Source organism: Macadamia integrifolia, unplaced genomic scaffold (assembly GCF_013358625.1).
Source record: "Macadamia integrifolia cultivar HAES 741 unplaced genomic scaffold, SCU_Mint_v3 scaffold433, whole genome shotgun sequence".
Taxonomy (NCBI): domain Eukaryota; kingdom Viridiplantae; phylum Streptophyta; class Magnoliopsida; order Proteales; family Proteaceae; genus Macadamia; species Macadamia integrifolia.
The window spans coordinates 210,109-215,194 of NW_024870363.1; the positions used below are offsets into that span (position 1 = coordinate 210,109).

Genomic DNA, 5,086 nt, shown 5'->3' on the forward strand with positions numbered 1-5,086 from the left:
TTTTTTTTTTTTTTATTGAGAAGATATACATAATGCTTGCCAATTGTATCCCAATTTTCAAAATCAATTAAAAAAAACTTTGTACGGTTTCTCCAAAAGAGAAACAAAACCTGTAAAAGTAATTTCCTTTTTTTTATTTATTTATATATATATATATATATAACTTTTTCCTTACTTTTGGCCCTTCTTTATTATTTTATTTATTGTACATATGTAATATGTGGTTATATGTGGGAAAAGGGTAATCAAATAAAGATGAAAAGATATAATCATTCCCCTCTTCTTCCCAAAACGAAAACATGAGAAAACCATATAGTCTGCAACTCATAAAATGGAGAACGCAACAGCCTTGTTGGTTACCGCCGACTCCGCCAAAAAAAAAAAAAAAAAAACCCCGTGAATCTCACACACACACAAGCAAATAAAAAACCCCTTTTGCAGTTGCCAAAAAAAGAAGCCGTAGCGAAGGATGAAGGAGAAAACCCTTGCGGGTGATGAAGATCAAAGCTTGAAGATGAAGAGAAAAACAAGAGCCAAGAAAAATTGTTCACGTGAACAGTAGTACGTCAGAAAACATTGTTCACGTGAACAGTAACTTTTGGGGTCAATATCTTATATCTTAGTGTCTATTTACTTTAGTTAGTTTCTATTTTCTTAGTGAGCAAGCTAGTCAAGTCAGTTTCCTATTTTGTTAGTCAAATTAGTTTGTCTTGTATTAGTTTCCTTTTTATCATTAGTTGTTAGTTTCTATTTCACTCTTACTTGGTTAGCAATGTAAGGCTATTTAGAGAACATCAATTATAATGAGAAGACAGATTTTAGTTCAAGAAAAAAAGAAGGCTTATGCTGTTGTGCTGTGGGATGCAGTTGGGTGAGATGCCTAAACTTGAGGGGTTTGATGCCCAAAAGCTAACCTTCTTTTTTCCCTTTCTCAATCCTCCATTGAATTCTCTTTTTATTTTCTTATTTTCCTTTTATTTGTTTGTTGTGAGAGAGTGTTTGAGAGCTAAAACCAAACCTCTTGGAGGGTATCTTCTCTATTCAGCCAAAATTTCAGATCCTGCCTAGGATTAGGATCACTTGTGATTCTAGTTCTACATTAGTGGGTTGCAGAAATCCCTGCCGTGAACCCATAACGTCCGACGAAAACAAAAATTGTCATGAGAAAATGACATTGGCCAAAAATCAAGAGGAGATGTCTTGCATGTTTCAGGTTTACAAATAAAAACAAAAAACAAAAACAAAAAAAATACGTAACGGACAAACAAAGCTGCTTCCTACCCTAATACTCCCAGCGATGGGAGATCTCACGACGACAATCACGATGGTGGGAGATTGTAAGATTTCTAATCTGGTGGGCTAGCATAATCCAAAGTTTGTTTTCAAAATTGGTTTAGTAGTGTTGACTACAGATAGAGTAAGCAGAAAGGATCCAATATTGGTAAGTGAACTCTATGAAAATATTGGATTCTATTAGCATACCTTAATGGTATGAAATATATATTACTATGTGTGGACCTAAGGTATTGTTTCCTTAATGGGAAGGAAACCTAATTTTCTTGCAGGGTTGATCCCTACCCTCACCCCTATATAGCGAGCGGCCTAAAGAAAAAGGGAAAGAGGGTAGACTAGACCAACAACGGTGTTCATGTTGCAACAAGGGATTGTTCTGCTTCAGCCGTGGGTATAGGTACGCCGTTCTTGTCTCCATAATAATTGTTCGATGTTGCACGTTTATTTTCTATCACTATTTTCATCCAACTTTTATTCTAGAGCTCAAGCTCTTATGGCTACCATATGATAAGAAATTTTAGGTGGAAATGACTTACATGGTTGTCTTGTTTGATGGATCTTGTGTTGGAATGTTGTGCAGGGTGCTATAGAGGCTAAGGTTGTAGCATGCGATTTATGCATTCCTGAATGCATCTTTGAAGTCTTTATCTTGTAGTGGACTTGGATAAGGGACTCTACCAATTACCAGTTGAAGCCATCTGAATCTAAATCAATTTAGAGGAGATGATAAGAATTGACTTCATGATGGACAGTTGAATCATACTCACAACCGAGCTCTTCTCAAGTTAGGATGGCGTTTACTTGTTCATCCCTCATAGCTCTGGGCTCAAGTTTTAAAGGCCAACTATTTTGCTTCTGCTAATTTGTTGGATAAAAGTCGTCGTTAGCCTACAGGATCATGGATTTGGAACAGTATGCATTCCATCTTCCATCATGCGAAACCTCCAAAATATAACCTGTTGGAGATGGGAGTAACGTAATTATCTGGAAAGACCCATGGGTTCCACAAGTACAAGGTTTTTGAATGCCTCATTCATGCTCCCCTCATCCACGGATTGCCAAGGTAGAATACCTCATCTGTAACAGGTCAAGTAATCACAATCTGATTTCTGTAAAAATTCTGTCATTGGGTCTCTTGGACTCAGAACGGAGCTTATTCAAGGATCTAGTTTATTTGCAGTGGTGCAATCAGTTCTTGATTCCTCCTTTCTCACTCGAATCTCCTTACCAATGATAATCCACCATTATTACTAATTGCAGTTTTGATCCTCAATCCTAGGCAACAGGATGGGCAGCAGTGATTAGCGGGTTCACATTGTCTGCAGTGATGAGCGGTGAGGTGCAGTGAACATCAGGGCACATGCCCCAAGGGGCTCCCAGCCACCCGATCCTTATTGCACCAGTGTAGTGGCTGCAGATGATTTTCACGCGTGATTTAGATATAATCATCGATTCATCTTTGTACGTATGAAGTTTGGATTTCCAGGTGGTACTCAAGAAGCTGACGTTCGAGGACTCCAAGTTATTCTCTGGAGCTTTTTTGGCTACTTTTTCAGCAGCATAACTCTGGATAGATTCAAATGGGATGGAAGATTGGCTGATGATGCATCAGGAGGAGCAGTCTTGGCCATGGGAAGTCCTTCACATATTTGTATGATATTAAATGTTCTTGTAAGTTTGCCAAACTCTATTTTGGTTGAAAAAGAAGGATAGACCTATCAGTAGGGATGTGTTTGGTTTGCATTCTTGGAATGCATTCCAGTCCTAGAATGCGTTCTGAGGCGACAAAAATGGCGTTTGGTATCAATTCTCGTTCTTGGGCTCTGGAATGCGTCAAAGAATGTGACCCGTTCTAGAATGCTCAAAATGACCCATTTTGCGTTCTGTGGAAAAGAGGGAAAAGCACATTCTAAAAGCCCCGACGAACCTGACATAACCCTCGGTAGCCAGACCTGTGAGCTGAGGTTTCTTCAGCAAGAAGAACCTCTGAGCTTAGGGAGATTCAGCAAGATTCAGCGAAGAACCTGTGAGCTTAGGGAGATTTAGCGAAGAAGTTGTGATTCCTTCAAAACGATTCAACGGATTTCTGCTTCAAGGTCAGATTCTCTCTCTCTCTCTCTCATCTATTTGATTCCTATGCTGTGCAAATCAATCACTCCATTTGGTTGCAAGTGTTGGAAAAGGGGAATAACATGATTTTCATCTGAATGTTTTAGGGTTTCGTTGTTGTAGTCTATGAGAGAGATGAAGTGAAGAACCGTGATTCCTTCAACTGTAATCCCTTATAGTGCAGTGTAAAAGTGTACAAGTGTGAGGTTAGTTCAAAGTCGTAGGAATCAGTTTGGTTTTACCTTAAATTTGGTCATGGTCACTGGTTCGGCTGGCGGATGAGATTGCTCAGATCTCACTACTATTAGGAATTGACAGCCTTCAGTTCTTAGGTATCATTCAGATCTTATAATGCTAAATCTAAGGCCATGCCCTGATGTTCTGTAAGATGTGGTTTCCCTTGTGCTAAACCATTGTGTCTTCCGATACCAGATGAATCACATTTAGATTTTGTTTATTCTGATATCTTCAGCATATTTTTGGTTTTTGGATGAAAATTGATCTTATGTATAGATAAAATTAAGCATCATATGTCATACATCCCAAAGTTTGGATATCTGTAAGGACTCTATCAGACATGCACATGCTACCTGAGTTAACTATTTTAACAAGATTATGTGCTAGATAAACCAAATTCCTACCTATTTTAAATATGCTTCCAGTGTGAATGAAGCTTTTCAAGAGCCAAACCTTGCTTGTTTGATGTTAGAGCCTGAAGACTATAGGATAACACACCACTAAGAAGCTGTGTCATTATAATTAGGAGGAAGGCTGCATCTGTGATAAGTAGAGAATGAGGATGAGAATTTGATTTGTTGAAACAAAGCTTGGAATGCCTTTTTTTTTTTTTTTCTAAATAAGAAGAATTTGATTTAGGTTCACTATAAAGGATTGATTTCAGATTTCTGTTTGATTTTTCTTTGTCTGGTGGACAAATGAGGTGATGTGTCCACAAGGGTATCAATATGTCGAGATGGGTTGTGCCTAAATTCGTGGGTTCTGTTCTTAAGGAGCTACTATCCATGGGATGTCTTTCAGGATTTGAGATGGGTAGGTGAGACAGTCTCTGGAGAGGACTCTGCAATCGGCTTTGTGTCGATTAAAGTGTTGTAGAAGAGAAGATGAGAATCTTCTCATGGTTGAATAGCAATGGGAGGGTCTTTACTTGGCTCAATGCAATTTCAGAATCAAGGGACCATATGGGTTTTGTACTTAATCTATAGGTACATAATACATGAAATAAAGAAGATGAAAAACAGAGTATAGCCCCTATAAAATTCCACAAAAAGAGTTACTATTAAATTACCTGACTTAATTGACCAAGAAAGAAAGGTTCATCACCAAATTTGGAGAGTGCATTTTCTAGGTAATCAAAAGGAGCACCTGACCCATGATTTTGATCCATGTCAGTCCATGATAACTCTTCTTTCATAGTAAATCTCTATAAGGATGCAAAGAGTTATATCTTACCGTCTTCAGCATTAGCATCTTTAATTGAAGTGAACACAGATTTATTGAAGGTGTCTGTATAAGATAGCAACTCCTCTCTATACTCTCTTTTTAGGATCCTACAGAATTTTTGGGGCACTCCAAAATCAGAATTTTGAAGATTAAGCAGGAGAGGATGCAAACGATTGAGCTTTATTTTATTTTTATTTATTTATTTATTTTTATTTTTTTTTGT

General features: G+C 37.8%; 1 long non-coding RNA gene across 2 annotated transcripts in view; it reads left to right on the forward strand.

Annotated features, from left to right (window-relative positions):
* The window catches only part of LOC122068591, a 24,557-nt gene extending 20,698 nt beyond the window's left edge, over window positions 1-3,859 (forward strand). The window contains exons 3-6 of one of the 2 annotated variants that reach the window (XR_006137191.1): window positions 1,566-1,690; window positions 1,874-2,356; window positions 2,554-3,389; window positions 3,510-3,859. This is a non-coding gene — a long non-coding RNA (uncharacterized LOC122068591). The remainder of the gene's footprint in view (window positions 1-1,565; window positions 1,691-1,873; window positions 2,357-2,553; window positions 3,390-3,509) is intronic. The other variant, XR_006137190.1, reaches the window with a different exon arrangement.
* Window positions 3,860-5,086: the final 1,227 nt, after the last annotated feature.